Source organism: Ochotona princeps, chromosome 5 (genome assembly GCF_030435755.1).
Source record: "Ochotona princeps isolate mOchPri1 chromosome 5, mOchPri1.hap1, whole genome shotgun sequence".
In the NCBI taxonomy this organism is placed as follows: domain Eukaryota; kingdom Metazoa; phylum Chordata; class Mammalia; order Lagomorpha; family Ochotonidae; genus Ochotona; species Ochotona princeps.
Genome location: NC_080836.1, coordinates 88678884 through 88695854, shown reverse-complemented (window position 1 = coordinate 88695854; position 16971 = coordinate 88678884).

Here is a 16971-nt window from a genome sequence, read left to right as displayed (position 1 = left end):
AAATAACTTGTTTCAGGCCCTTCTACGTTTTCTGACAAATTCTCTGTCAAATTTTGCTTCCCTGTTAAGGCATTAATCTAAAATGTCACCTGCTTAGGTTAGCAACTGCCATTGCTTGCACAGAAATCTAAAAGAAAAGACATTGTCTTCAGTGGATCTTCCCCCACAACTGTGTGTAAGTGTGTGTTTTGTCAATGTCAGAAACAGCTTATGGCATCAGCTGGTTGCAAAGGGAAAACTGTACAGAGACCAGATTTTATTATTGCTAAATAAAAGGAGCAGAACCCTCTGGGAAAGTTGGGGATCTTTAGTGGACATAGTGGACTCCTCTCCAGCTTTCTCTTCTGAAGTCAAAGCCTCCCTGGGGCTTCAGTGGGGTACAGAAACAACTGATTTTCCTCTGCTAGGGATGATTTATACGCCGGGCAGAGAACGCTGAAGGCAGTAGATTGAGCTACCTCACTGTGGGTGTGCACTGGACTATATCAAGTGCCCACACAGTGCCCCCAAACAGTGTTGAACTCACTTTCCTCCCCTGGGTTGTGACCATAAGGAAAATAGCTTGCACAGCAAATAGTACATTTCTCCTTAAGTTATTCAGCATGAATTGATCTTCCCTTACACCCCTGTGTATCTGATGCTTAGCAGCCATTCTGTGAGGAGAAAATACTAAAGCAAGAGCACCTTTCGGGCAAGGGAAGCAGAGTGTTCCCTAGAATCGCTTTTTCCCAATTTCCCTTTAATATTGTAACTTGTAAAGTTACTTCTCAGAGAGAGATTTACATATTTCCAAAGATTCAGTTACCATATGTGATTTTAAAGGAAAATGTAGAAATAACCTGACATTAGCATTACATCTGTGACAGGAATGCTTCCATGAAGAGCAGCACATTTGAAGCACTCTTTTAATGTGTTTCTCTGTAACAGGCCACTGAAACTGGCAGGGGTTTCCTGTGCATTGTAGGATTGCTCAGTTTTACCTTTGGCTTCTACAATCATGTCACTTGTGGGTGAATGGGGACCCTGACTGTGGTACTAAATGCCCTGCTGTTTCCTGTTAGAGATTCAACATTACAATCACCTGTGAATGCTGGACCATTGAGCCTAATGAAGGACGGCTCCCTGTGGCATTGACAGATCTGGAGTCACTGGCAAATGGACCATGTGCAAGTATCACCAGCACCACTCCACAGGCTCACTAAAGCTTTTGTCTGATGATCATTTAGGTCTTATGAGACAAGCACTTTTCCACTTATAGGAGGTCAGACTGCCCTTATGAACTGTGAAATTGAGAACTTTTTAAAAATTAGCCTTTAGAAGTCTTGAGAAGCTCTCCTCTCTTATAACCTTTGTCAATTGTTCTGTTTTGTTTATCTTACTTTGTGTGACTACTTCAATTGAAATATATAGTCATTTTCTTGGAAATTACAGTGTCTTCAAAATCAATAGGGACAATCAGTTATCCTCTTCTTCACCATTCAAAAGTTAGAGTTTGGTTCCCAGTGTTTTGTTTTCTTCTGGAAACTAACCGTTAATTGAATCAAGAAGGCATTCAGAAGGAAGAGGTGGTAGAAGTAACTTCAAGCAAAGACCAATTATAACATTAAAGAGAAGTAAAGCTCAATAAGAACAAAAATAGGAAATGTCTTGCATTATATCCGATTATGTGCCCCAGCTCACTGAGTGACCTTTTCCATCTTATTTAAGTAAAAGGAAAATAGTTCAACATCTTTGTCCATTTTGTCAAGACTCTTCTAACCTTGTCACATTTCCATTACCAGCCTGTTGCTGCCTCAGAGTCTGCTTAATTAACATTTCATAATGTTTTCCTTGTTCTTTAAAAATTCGACTTGAAAAGTGTTGGTTAAAGGTAATGAAACTTCTGTCAGAATACATTACATCTAAGAAGAGTAATATATTATACCAATGGACCCTCAGAAACGGTAGGGAGTCAGATTGTATCACTTAGTTAACACAATTCTAGAAAAATGGGATGAAGGAGAGGTCAACTTTGAAGAATGCTCAGGGTTTAGTTTACAACAGGCTCACTTTGCTGATTGTTATTCTGGAAAGATGGGAAAGATTAAGCATGAAACTTGGGAGGAGAAAAAAGAAGGAAGAGTATGTGAAAGATTATTGCTTGCTCAAGTTTTTGCTAACACTCCGTTCTTGCCATTGTGTTAATTCATCAGTGAATTTCTGGGTGGACATTTTAAATAACTTCCTATCTATATGGAAGCTAAAATAAGGAGTAAACAGACAAAAATAATTTCATTTTGCTAAACTGGTTCGACAGAAGGGACCACTTTGACTCATTATGCAATGAATTGTGTATGCGTCCTCCCCACTGTATTTGTTTGTAAACGTAAAAATCCAAACTGGATTTCCTGTTCAGAACTGAAAGCAATGCTGGAGAGAATCCCTGCTGGGAAGAGAGAAAACCGCATGGCATGTAAGCAGCTGTAAGCAGCCACCCAAAGCAACTGTCGCCATTAGTTATTGTTTAATAGAATTATGCTAATGACATAACCCACATGTGATGGTATCTGCCATTATTTGATGATCAAACCTAAATACTTCCCTCCTCCCAATTTCACTGTTTACAGCAGATCTGAAAGAAGGAGAGGGAAAAAATGAAAAAGAAACACATTTTCATAGGTTGTCATAGCTGGTGAGAAAAAAAATGCTAAAAATTTCAGCGAAAGTGCGATGTGGGATAGAAAGTAAATTTAATGTAACCGTGATTTCTTTTTCTCTAAGAGCAAGGATAATTGAAGGGATGGCAGTTTGACATTAGTGAATAGACAACCAACATTACTCCTGGACATGACAAGCTGCTTAAAAATCTGGAGTTAAGGGAGAAGCTATACCCTAGAAAGCTCTGTTTACTTGCTTGTTTTGTTAGAAGTGATGGAGACACTGTGCTATAGACAGCAGTGACCATGGGTATTCTGTAGAATGCAAGAAAGTCTAGAACACTCTTTGTGTCATAACTCATAACCCTGTTAGAAGTACAAACTCTTCATTCATTAAATATTTCAGTGAAATACATTCAAATTGAAAAACATCACTGTCCTTTTCTTCCCCCAGGGGAAGACTTACCTATAATTAAAGGAAACCCTGTTATTTGACTATTTGGCTAGACTTATAACAGAAAAAAAAAAGTAAGTCAAAATGAAATTCAGGCCTCGTTTCCTTTATCCAATAACTTGTGACCATGGGGTTACATCAATTAATTTTGTGTGCAGTATAATCGCAATATTCAATCTCCAATTAGGAACAGAGGTACATCCAAATTTAACATTAACATGTAGGTAAAATGGGTAGGCAACATTTCCTGGGACTTAAGTATTTCGTGGTAATTTGTCACAATTCTTCAGTGTCTCCTTCCAATAATAAACAAGTAGGTAATTTCCTGCTCTCTCTCAAGTGTGAAGTATTACTCACTGCTTAGCTGGTCTTTCTGGTCCAGAGGACCCAGACTGACATTTTCACCTTGGCCACTGCCATATTCTTCTGACTTCCAGCCAAGGTTATTGATCAGCTGCATTGTCTCAAATTCTTGCAAAGGAATGGAGTAACGGATACATTTGATAAATAAGTCTGAGATTTCAAAAGACAGTTATGTCCCTGTGTGTTTTTGAGGCTCCTAGTTTAACAAGCTAGTTAAACTCATTTTTTTTTTAATCAAAGGGATTCATGTTAAGTGGCGAAAATTGCATTAGACAAGGCCATAGCAAAGATCTGCTGGTGGATGGGATTTGGCTGCCTTAAATCTGGCTGATCCACTGTGTCTCAAATAGGCCACCCTCTCCGGTCACTTAGTTGCCATGGATCTCTAGTAGGAGATTTAGATTGTGTTTTAGGGCAGGTGAGTTGCTTGCGCACTGATTCTCTGTGATAGAGAACTCTGGAGATTTTCCAAAGAGCATGACTCTAGGCCGACCCCAGCAAGAGGCTGTTGCTGACTGTGACGTTCACAGACACTTACGGCATCTGGTTTTCCCCTCATCCTGGCTCAGCTGCCTTACGCTTCCTCTGCATTGTTTCACAGTGAAGACATCGGCACCAGCAGCTAAAGTGATAGATTTAGGGTGAAACAGTCATGCTAAACTTTGGCTCTTCCTCCTTTAATGTAGATTCTTTCTAGAGTTCAAAGTTGTGCCATGCAGGGTAGACCATCTTTCAAAATCTTACAAACATCTTTAAACTGTTGTTGAGGGGAATATGTGTGACATGGAAGGGAAAGAAAAAAAATCTGGAAAACCCTTCTTTCTAATGTGTTCTAACTGTCTGGCTGTCTGACTTCCAAAACAGTTGAAGCTGTAAATGTTAAATTTGGCTCAAAGAAGTCTTCAGTGAGGAATACTACCCCCAGTTTTGAAAAAGGAAAAAAAAAACAACTTTAAAACATTTATTAAAAGTTGATAGTGGCTAAATTCACAAGTTTGGGCATGTGAAAATTCAACCCTTCAATCTTTTAATTTGGCAAAATACATTCACAGATCATAAACACATTTAAGTGCTTAGAAGGAAATTTATGGAAGATGGGACTACTCCTTTCTTCAGCAAGTTTTCAGTCTAACAGGAGAAAGAACCATGATGCATAATTTTAGTGGGCCATTTGTGAAAGATAGTTGGCCAATACTGAGGGACTGGTTAGGAATGGCACCCCACTTGTTGTAGCTTTTACATTCAGAGGTGAGAGCAGGAATTAGTACTTCAGCTGCGGGATGGTGTTGGCATATTTAGTGAGAGGACTGACAACTGTTTCCATAGCATGAACTCCTTTGAAAGCTTTAGGTTCATCTAGCCAACGCATTCATATAGATGAATAAAATGGAAGCAGGGTATATGAGGAGGAGAGGATACAGTTGTTAAGGGTACAGTTAACTTAAACCAACCTGGAGATGGAGGAGCTGATTTTGTTTAAAGAAGCATTTAGAGGCTTTTATAAAGCCTGATTTTTTTCTCTTATTTCTAAAGCAATGTATACTCATTAATATTTACTGTACAAAGCTTGGAAACTCAGAAAATAAAAACAGAATAAATGAGACCAGCACAATGGTTCAGTGGTTCACTCTTCCCCTGTGAGTGCCAGCATTTCATATGGGCTCCAGTTCAGCTCCCAGCTGCTCGACTGCTGATACAACTCCCTGCTTGTGCCCTGGGAAAGCAGTGAAGGACGGCTCAAGTCCTTGCTACCCTGCACCCACCTGGGAGACCCACAAGAGGCTTGGGGCTCCTGGCTTCAGATAAGTGCAGCTCCAGTCATTGTGGCTGCTTGCAGGGTGGATCAATGGATGGGAGATCTCCCTCTCTGTCTCTCTTTCTCTCTGTATATCTGACTTTCCAATAAAAATAAAATAAATCTTTAAAAAAATTGTATTTTCTTCTAATCCAACCAGTCAAACATGACTTCTATTAACATGTTCAGATATATCGCATATCTTTTAGTGTATAATTAATAGTAATGGCATCATTTCTATTAACCATGCTTTCTGAAGGTGTTTCTTTCATTTAATAACTTATCCTGAACATTTGGAAAGAGATACCTGGAGAAAGGGACAGAGTATTAGCTGAATTATCAAAGAGACTGATGAAAGTTAATGACAAATAGGAAAACAAAGACTTCTTTAAGGTCTTCAGGGCAATGAAAATGCACATAGACAATGTTTTTTTTAAAGCCTTTCATATGTCAAGAACACAGAACCAAAGATCTGGTTCAAGTCTCAGCTCATTCCTAAAAAACTGCGTACTCTAGATCAATTCCTAAAATCTCTGAGCCTTCTAGTAAGTTATCACAGGTCAGAAATCCTACCGCTTCCTTGTGCAGTCTGCCTGTCCTCCCAGAGACATTGTCAGGAAGGAGCTGTGAGTTGCATGAAACAGGTCAGTATGTAGTAGCTCATTACAGCTGATATTCCCAAATACATGGCATCCAAACCTTGGTACAGGTCATTCTCTTCTACATGCAGGGGCATCTCAACTGTTTCATTTATAAACCTGGCTGTGATTCTGTGTCTTTCCTATCTCACTGGTGTGTGTGAGTGTGTGTGAGAGTGTGTGTGTGTGAAAGAGAGAGTGTGTGTGTGTTGGAAACTTCATGAACTCTGAAGTATAGCACACAGATTTGCTTCTGGTCACCTCAAATCAAATTTCACCATCTGTTTAATGGTGACTAGGATCTCCAGTTGTTCCTTCATATATTGACTTTTATAGCTCCAGGTACGTACATAAAGAAGTGGGAGCTTCGGCCCAGTGTGGTAGCCTAGCAGCTGGGGTCCTGGCCTGGCATATGCTGGGATCCCATTTGGGTGCTGGGTCTAATCCTAGCTGCTCCACTTCCCATCCAGCTCCCTGCTTGTGGCCTGGGAAAGTAGTTGAGGATAGCCCAAAGCCTTGGCACCCTGCACCCACCAGGCTGCTGGCTCCTGGCTTCGGATTAGCTCAGCTCTGGCCATTGTGGCCACTTGGGGAATGAATCAATGGACAGAAGATCTTCCTCTCTGTCTCACCTCTCTCTGTATATTTGACTTTCCAATAAACATAAAATAAATTAAAAAAAAAGAAGTGCGAGCTTTGTCTGGCTCCCATTTCCCCCCTCGCCCCCAGCACTACCTTGCTACTCAGTAGAAGCTGGTGTCGATCTAAATGCCCTTGCTGACCCAACTCTCAGGAATTTACAATGCACAGTCTGTGGCAATGTGGACAAAGTAAACCACATTCCAGCCATGTCCAGACATGTTGAAGAAATGCAAGTTGATGTTTTAAAAGCTCACTTTAGGTAAATAAAAGCTGAGTGAGCAAGAGAGGTCCAGGTTGCAGATGCGCAGCCAGGAAAGCCCAGGTGCAAGTGAATCAGTAGACAGTGTCTCTCCTCTGAGACAGTGAAGGATCCGTATGTCCACAGGCAGCCGGCTGGTGGCTGAGCCTGTTGGCCTTGCCTTCCTCTCAGATGTGGCCAGACTGGGGCTGATTCAGGGAGAAACACTGCTTCTCATTGAGTCACGAGCCCATCCTGGAACTCTGCTGAGCTTTGCTTGGATGACTCGCCCAGCATTTGTGGTCCAGGCCTTCCCCAACAGGCAGCTCAGTCCAGTAAGACAGAACAGGTGGTCTCCCATGGGAGATGGTGGGTGGTAGTGGTGAGAGTGGTGGGGAGTGGTAGTAATCTATCCAAAAGACTCCATTTGGTTTTGAGGTCTAATTAAAAATCCATCTGACTGTAACAGCAGATAAAAATCGAGGGAGACTTATTATTGAAGGCCACTTTTTTCTGTGTGTACCTGGTCCCTTTCATCAGATATCAAGCCAGGAGACCCCTGAGGAGTGACTTAGTGACCAGCTGGGCTGATTCAGGCTGGTTGAGTTATGTATAATGCTCACGAAATTTCTCTTTAAAATTTGATGTACACCTGGCACCTCACAATCCACCCAGCCTTTCCATTAATTCTAGTCAGGTGGTTTGCTCTTTGGTTAATATTCAGTGTGTTTTTTCAATGTCAGATGATGTGGTAGGTCTTGGACACACAGCGAGTAAAAGACACAGATCCTGCTGTTTTTGTTTTCGATTGCTGCATCACAAATTACCGCTAATTTAGTAGCTTAAGCCAACACCCATTTAATATCTTACAGCTCTGTGGATGAGAAGTCTAGGCAGGGCTTAGCACGGTCCTCTAACCAGATCTCAAGGGGATGCAATTAAAGCACTGGCCAGTACTGCTGTGTCACTGGGGGCTCTCGATCCTCCTTCAGGCTCCCTGATTGTTGGCAGAGAAGTTCTTTCTTTACAGCTCTAAAATGAATGTCAGCGTGCTTCTTCCAGGCTGGCAGGAGAGTGGCTGAGGCTTCAGAGACCAGCCACACCTTGTTTCAAAGGCCTCATTTGATTAACTTCAGCCCAGATGAGATGATGCCTTCTTTATTCACTCAGCAGGAAGCAATTAGCAAACCTTCTTGAACATCTACAAAATGCTTCTACCATGACTGTATCACTGCGCACACACACAGAAGTGATGTCCCATCATGCTTCCACATCATGCCTGTGCCTACAGGAAGAGGGTTATAGAGGATTTATATACCAGGCTGAGAAAATCCTAGAGAATATTATAGAATTCTGTTTACCACAAATGGTAAATGAATTATTCCAGAAAAATTATAAAATTAGGAATTGTCCAAAACTCTGTGAAGAATTACAGGCTGCCTTAGCATGTACGAGAGAGGTTGTACCGCTCTGAGAGGCTGGGGAGATTTGAGACCAGCCAGGTGAGTTTGCATTAACAAAGCCAACAAGGTTTGGATGCCACGTATTTGGGAATATCAGTGAGTGTGGAGAAAGCAAAGGGGCAGAGTAAGATTGAGTAAACCCACCAAAGGCCAACTAATGTTTTCCCAAAATGAAATCACTCTCAGAACCAACCTGCTTTCTTGATGGATCTGTCATCTAAAAGTGCAGGTGAGCATTTTCCAAATGAAAGGTAGCAGGCAGCACTTGCAAAGGCCCCCTTGCCATCTCCTTTACTAGAAAAGTCAGTCCCTAGATGTTTATAGAAGTATCTCAAATTTTTTTCCCACAGAGGGGGTATGAGAATAACAAAAGGTCAATACCAGTGCTAGAAGGAGATGATATTGTGTAGTTCTTACAAATATTTTGCAAGCTTGTGAGAGTATGTATAAGCCTAAAGTTTTGGGTGGTTCCATCACAACGCCAAATTAGGAAATCCAAGTATCACTCTCCATCTGTCTTTGAACACTCAGACAGCCCTTTGGTCAGAGTAAATGGAGAAAAAAATTTTAAGAAAGTCTTTAAGCTGGAGATCAGAATGTTCTTGTCAGCACTTTAAGAAAACTAACAGATGGGAAGCTTTATGCCCACCCCTTAATAAATATGTGCTGATTTCAGTAGAGAGTTGTGAAATCCCACAGGGGCTCTAATGTACCCTTTCCCCTCTCATTCCAGTAAACCAAAGTCAACCCAGTTGCCAACATGGGGAAAAATATGAAACAACTCAAAATGACCCCAAAACCCGTGCATGTCTAAAACGTATGCCAATTTTAAAAATGGAGTTTTTATTTGATCAAATTATAGGTCTCTTCCCACCAAATTCCTTCTTTTTTTTTTTTTGTGCTTTACTCTAAGTTTTAATTAAATGCGTTCTGCTAGAAAGATCTGAAAAGATGACTTGGATTGCAAACATTTATAAGCTGAAGTGCAAAATTTGCAGTCACTCATCTTTACCAGTTACTTCAGTAGGGTAAAGTAGGGGTTCCCTTTGCCCAGATTACATTGGAAAGCTGACCTGTATTCCTCACCTAGGGCTTCACCTGTCACTGTGTTCTAAAATACATTTAGTGAATGAGTCACTTTTATCAGGTAACTCCCACACAAAGATAGTCTTGTGGGTTGGAAGAACGAGAAAATAATCTACTTCACAGACCCAAACTGCCATATTTTTTTTTTTTCTGTATCTTGTTTCCTTTTCTTCAAGTGGATGGCCCAAACCTGTACTTTGCTCCATCAACCCTTGAGATGAAAACAAGCGGCATCTTAGGAAGGGCCGAGGACAGGTCTGGAGGCAGTCTCCCTCTGGTTGTGCTGTGACTAATGCACAAACGGTGTTATGAGTCACCTACAGATTCCTGGAACATCAGATGGCCATGTCAAGCAGGCACAGAGAAGTGATTGTAAGACCATCATCTCACAGGGAGTGATTCTGACATTAAACAGTTTACAACAGGTACTGCTTCTTCCTCCTGTTCACATTTCAGTGCTTTGATGTTCTTTGCTCTGTGAAGGCATTCCATACAGTAAGGCTTCGTTCCCCTAACTCATCTGATTATAAACACTGCTGATGTTTGTCCAAGGTTGTCTCCAAGAGAATCGGACAGAGGGGAAGAGATCCAGCAGGTCCACAGATACGTGCTGTTACCAGATTCCCTGAGAGATTCTTACCTAGGTGGGTGGGAGGCACACTGCACTAGAGTAGGTTTGGTTGAGCACATTTCCATCCATTTCACGCCCAATAAGATTTCATAGGAAGCTGCAAAGAGGGAAATATTTCCACAGGACAATTTATGGTCTAAGGGGGTAAATTTAGAAGTGGGAAGTACCAATTGCCTGTCTGTCTGATGAGCATGTCTGAGTCACAAATCTCGGAACCAGCGTAGTTCCCAATGTACTTAGATTTTAAGTTAGTAATTAAATTAAGTAAATCTCCATTCATTCACTCATCCTCATTCATTTGTTCAACAAATATTTACTCAGTGTTTGGATATTCCAGACACCAGTGTTCTGGCACTAAGAATAAAGAAGTGAAAAGACAGACCTACCCTTTGTCCATATGGGAATTTATATTCTGAGTAAAACATAGAACATTAGTCTCTTTTCAAGTTATAGTCATATATCACAAATGAAAAAATATCATATACTCATATACTATTTTGTAGTGCATAACGCATTATAGGAAATGTACATATATTAGAAAAAATATTTATTATTTTACTTGAAAGAGTGACAGAGAAAGGGAGGGGGGAGAGACAAAGATTTTTCCATCCACTGGTCCACTCCCAAATGGTCAGAATGGCTGAGCTGCGTCAATCGGAAGCAAAGAGCCAGGTCTCCCACATGGGTTCAGGGGCATTGGGACCTAAGTCATTCTCTGTTGCTTTCCTAGTCCATGAGCAGTGACCTGGATTGGAAGTGGAGCAGCTGAGACTTAAACAGGTACCCATATGGAATGCTGGTGCTTACAAGCTTGAGGCTTAGCTTGTGAATCACCAAGTCGGCCCCACAATGCACATCTTTCATCTTTCCAGGTATTAGTTGAATGTCTACCATGCATTAAATTCTCTTGTAGGGGCTTAAGAAACATCAGTCAACACATCTGATACCACTACCCTCATGGAGATAATTTTTTGTTATATTTTTATTTTGAATTTTTGAATTTTGTGGTACAATTTTGTATAGACTGGGATTCCCCCCCAAATTCCCACCCCCCCCCACAGATTTCCCCCATGTTGCTACAATAGTATAGTCCTTCATAAGGTGTCATAATTCCACCAGTCCCTTATTTAAGTGTGCCCCGACATTGCTGGTATAGACAATGTCGGACAGTTCAGCAGGAGATGATATTTTAAGGAGGATAAGATACATAGGCAATAAATGTAATAGACTAGATAAACGGTGAGTGAGTAGAGGAGTGATGGGAAATCTCATTGTTGATTTCCCCCAAAGACTTGAAGAAGGATGCTTACTGAGCAGAGCAGACAGGGAATGGTGGCTATTCGGGGGGATATTCCTGGTGTTAGAGGAGGAAGGAAAAGCAGAAAGGGAGAAAAGAACCATAAAGATGGAAAGGATCGAAGTGGGCTGGAGTAAGTTGAAGGCTTAGGCTGTTTGCAGGGTTATGGGGAGGCACTGCAGGGTTCTGAGTGATGTGTGGTATGCTGTGACATGTTCGTACAGGGTCAGTATGTCGGCTGTATTGAGATCAGACTATAAGGGGACAAATAAAGAGTAAGTCAGCCATTTTGGACAGCATCAGGAGTATCTAGTTGTGCAAAGGTGAAGATGTGTAAGTCCTAGAATGCTGCAATTCTTAGCACCACTTCATTGTGCACCGGGTACATCTGCAGGCATACTTATTGTGGTACTTCTGATTTGGCACCAACAGAAATCAAAATAGCTTAAATATCTAGCAGTGAGAGAATAAATTAATAATTTATGGCTCACTCATACCATGAAACACCATCCAGCAATTAAAAGGAAGAAATTAAAGCTATATTATCTAGGTGAATAAATTTCTCAAACATAAAAATGTAGCAATAAAAATCAAGTTGCAGAATATTTACAATCCAATGTCAATTTATAACAGCACAATAATATGATTTATTTTACGGTTATGTACTTACTTAGTTTAAAAAAAAACTAAAATGAGAGGCCTGGCATTGTAGCCTAGTGGCTAAAAGTCCCAGAATCCCTATGGGTGCTGCTTCTAATTCCAGCAGCTCCATTTCCCAGGCTTGTGGCCTGGGAAGGCAGTATAGGACGGCCCAAAGCCTTGGGACCCTGTACCTGCATGGGAGACCCGTAAGGGGCTCTGGGTTCCTGGTTTCAGATGGGCACAGCTCCGGCTGTTGTGGTCCTTGGGGAGTGAATCAACAGATGGAAGATCTTCCTCTCTCTCTCTCCTCTTTCATGTATGTCTGACTTTCCAATAAAAATAAATCTTAAAAAAAAAATAAACTGAGTATCTCTCACTTCATAACAACAGTAACAGCAGTTATATCTGTAGAAAGAAGGAAAAGGGGTTGGAAAAAGATATAAAAATCACTCTTGCTATATTTGCAATGTGTCTCTCTCTTTCACTCAAAAAGAGCCAAATCAAGCTTTGCAAAATAGCAGCATTTCAGAAGCTATAATATTTTTCACTGAAAAGATATAACTACTTCAGTAATTTCTAAGTCAGTTTTTATCTTCATCTCCAAAACAGCAGGCATAATATTTACATATTCCGTATCATTTTTGTTTACTGCCATTTCCAATCAAACTGTAGATACCACAAATTTGTGGCTCAGAGTGTGAGGCGTAATGCTTTGATATCCTGAGTTCTCAGTAAAGGCCTCGAAGCAAGGTCCCTTCCTCTTATTTCACCATTTCACTGGCCTCCAGTGAGTCATCGGTACCAGCATCCTTCCCCTATAAGGAGTCACAGACGGTGGAACTGCCTTTTCCCAAGGCAAGCCACAAGACCTAGACCGGTCACTCTCTCCTCCTTTCCCTTGTTTCAGACATTTCTGTTCTGTTTAAGACTGACCCATGGAAAGATCAAGAATGATTTAAATAGCCAGGCTCCAGTGGACTCCCCTACTCAGTCTATGACCACCAGATTGTACTCTTGCATCTGATCATATTTCCGCATGATTGGCCATCCTTTGTTGAAGCTAAACATAAAACTAATCTACCCTGAGTCTTGGGGCCTTCCTTGCTAGGCTTCTGTGTCATCTAGTGTATTGATTCCCGCCATTGTTATTCTTTTCCCTTGTTCACCAGTGTTTCGTTATGTGTCAGATCATGACCCTGATGGTAGGTGAGAAGTGTCATATCTTTCTGTCCTTATACCTGTAAGTATTCTTTTACAAAATCTTTCCGCCTACCGCTACTTTCTGTACAACTTTCCCAGATTTGTCAACCTTTATAGTAGTGGTGTGCACCAGCTTCTGTGTTAGAAATAATGCTTGCTGATCTTTATGGCGTGACTGCGATGGAAAGTTCCTTCAGCCAAGCTCCCCAATACCATGAACTTATGCTCACTTCAGGGAATTGGCAATTATGAGCCCAAGTCCTTCCACTTCAGGAATCCTCTACTGTTTGCAAAGGCAGGCTGGGTAGATTATGGTCCTCAGTCATGATTTGGATAGCTGTAATGTTCTTAGCAGAACAGCAACCTGACTCAAACTGTGTTTTGGCAAGTGACAAGAATGTTGGCCATAATATATTGAAGAGCATTTTTCTTCCTCTCTGGCTTTTTCTTCTGCCTTTGTGTAAGAGCCTTCTTTTCATGCAAGTGTTTTCAGATCGGAGCATATAATGGCAATGAGCCCGGAAGAGGTGGATTTAGTGCAATGAAATTCTGTTTTCAATTATCTAGAATCCACAAAACCACAGACGTGGGTTTTAGACTGGCCAATTTAAACGTTTGCCTTTCCAATGTAAATGTATAAAATATAAGCTGCTCAGCAGTGCTGGGGTCTCTCCCAGTGACACAGGTCCCATCTCTATAGCGGAGTTTCTGTTGTGTAAGCATATTATAAAAGTAGGGTTAGGGGGGTTTTGTTAATATGTCTGCAAGCTGACCAGACATGAGGATGTGCAATTCATTTTTCTCTAGGCTACTACCCACATCCATATTCAATTTAATATATTTCATTATGCTAATTTTAAATAGAAGATGATTTTTTTCTTATTATGAGTTCCAGTGTAATTTCCAGACACAAAGAAAACCTGTAGCTGTTACCAATGCGTTATTAGACTGTTGCATAAGAATTGGTATTTGAATACTGGAAATTTTCTGACTTGTGATCATGCATCAATGGGAAAGAAAGGTATAAAATCTATGGAAAGTAGAGGTCATAAAAGAAATAAAAATCAGAAAAAAAACCCAAAAATCTGTAACTTATAGAACACTGAAGAAAGCAACAAATGCACGAACATTATGTTGGGCTCTGCCCATGTCAGAAACTCATTGACTTGGTTTTGGCAGCAGAAGAACATCTTGTTTCAAAATTGGGCCTAGCTCTCAGTTTACAATGTCCAGTGTCAGCTTATAGTTTTATAACTCTCTCTCTCTCGGCCTTCTTCTCTCTCTCTCTCTCTCTCTCTCTCTCTCTCAGCTCCCTTGTAAGTTCATCTAAGCACAGTCTATTTCTACTGGTAACTTCCATGAGATTTGTTGAAGGCATCTCTTGCGATTTGTGGAAAGAACAAGTGGTTTGGATCATAGGTCATTTAAAATCGTTTCAAACGTCCTAAAACATCAATTTCTGTCCATGTAATCAAGACAATAATGACTTCAGAGTGCAGCCCAGAGAAGCCAATGGTAATAGTGAAATTGTCTCTAAATGCTATGATGTCATTTACATTCTCTGCCTTATTACTAGTATCAATAATAAAATAATAACTTATAAATAATTTACTTGTTAAATAACATATGATCCCAAGTTGCTCTGTCCCATAGGGTACTCACCGACCAAGGTATCTATTCCAAGTAAAATTATAACAAAATAAAAGAAACGAAACAAAATAAATGAAGTTCCCTGGTTATGTTAGATACATTTCAAGATAAGTAGCTACATTCATCCAGCAGCCATTGTGTCGGGGAGCACAGATATTAGAACAATCCTGAGACTGCAGAATATTCTACTAAACGGCATTGGTCTAAAGGCTTAAGGGATGGACTTAAGGGACTTAAGGGATTTTTTGAATACCTTAACTAACAGCAGTCTGTGCCTGCATTTGAGGAAATTCCAGTTCCTTCTAACTAAGTTTGAAACTCGGAAGTGATCTGTGGCAGAGCACGCAAGAGCTTATGCAATTAATTTTTTATGCAGGGTGAGTTTATTGTAGCTCACTGCAACAAATTTAAGTTAGTAAAATGTCCTCTACATCATTCAAAAAAATAGCTTTCTAACTTTGTTCATTTAAATCTGATTTACTGTGACTTGGAATTGAAGACTTAGGATGAAATTAATGAGCTGCCTTTGATGACATCATTGCCATGGATTGTCAAGTGGAGCCTACACAGAACTCAGGACAGGTCAGCTGCATCCCCTTGTTCATATTACGGAATACTTACAGTTTCAAAGGCACTTACCAGATAACACAACAGGCAGATCACATGAGGCATGCAGGTGGCAATTCTCACTCATAGCCTAGGCAGCATGAAAGCCTAGAGCAGATTCAAGGAAAATTGATGTGAATTATGGTCAAATTGTGTGAGCTGACACTCTGAGACACATTCCTTGGCCCCATGATACTATTCAATATTTCCTTAGTATGGTTTTAGATGATAAACATGTGAGGCAGTCAGCTTGTTTATGAACATCAATTCAGGCTGCAAATTGGTGCCTTTGGGAACAACAGCTGCTTTTATGGTTCTTACATATCTATATGAGGGCACTTCAAAAAGTTTATGCAAATTGATTTAAAGCATGTCTACTGGTGCAAAAATCTAAATCCATTTTTTGTAAGATTTAAGTTCATTGAACTTTTGGAAGACCCCTGGTTTTCTGGTATTTTAAATTTTCTAGACTTCATATGTATAAAATATCTTTGTGTTTAAGAATTCCATACATACAAATGTAAGATTTCTGACTTTGTGTTTTGAATTTATAACAGAAAACTGATTTGTGTTAGGGGAAGGACTCAGATAATTGTCTGGTTCATTTGTTGATTTTTCCAAGAGTTCTTACTCGATTGAGTCCATTAGAACTAAGTGAAGGCTGTGCAGCGTACTGTGCCCGGGGGAGGAGAAGACACCACATGTGGGATACAGAAGGGATTTGATGTTGATTCATGATGGCATGCCTTGATCTAAAATGATGGCCAGGATAGCAAAGAATTTAATCAGGTTGCTACAGAGACATTTAAACCCAAGAGCCAATGGCAAAGAAGATTTTATCTACAGGATAGTGGGAGAACAAATGAAGGAAATAAAGTGAGATCAATGCAAGTTCTGAAGTTGATCTGGGTTCTCACCTCCTACTAAAGGAAAAAGAACTAAGAGGAAGACATAGCCAAAACATAGGAAGTTGAGAGCCTGAAATGATATGCATACTGAGAGAGAGAATTTTAAGATTGGCAAATCTTGAGATGAAAGGAGAAAATTGGGAAGCATTATTTCTAAATTGGCTGATATCCAAATGATTTGCTTTCTTGGTCTTGATGAACAAGCACAGGATTAAAATTGATGATTAATTTTTAAAAATTTTTATTGCTTATTGTTCAGATCACTGAATGTGATGAACTTTGGAAATGCAATAATGTGAAAGCCATTAGAAAGGTGAACCCCAAATCTCACCCTTTAGTAGGTAGGATGGTAAGAGTTTCCTGTTAGCCCATCACTTTGGGAAGATTATTCTTAAGGTCACCAACAGATTGTAAGGTCCTCTGGTTGGACTGTGGTCTGGCCCTCAGTGGTTCATATGCTGAAAGCTGGGTCCTCAGGTTTGTGTCACCGGAGGAGATGGGAACTTAGATGTGATTGCAGAAGGTCCTTAGAACACAAGGATCCCTGTCTTTGGACTAGACTGAGACAGTTCTCACAAGACCTTGAGATCCTTGTCTTGGGAGAAATATGTTAAAATATCCTGAACCTGACCCCTAAATGGTTACGTGGGTCTCTGCTTGATCATCAGCCTTGGACTTCTCCCATCCATGAAAAGGTCCTCCCCAGGACCAAGCCAATGCTG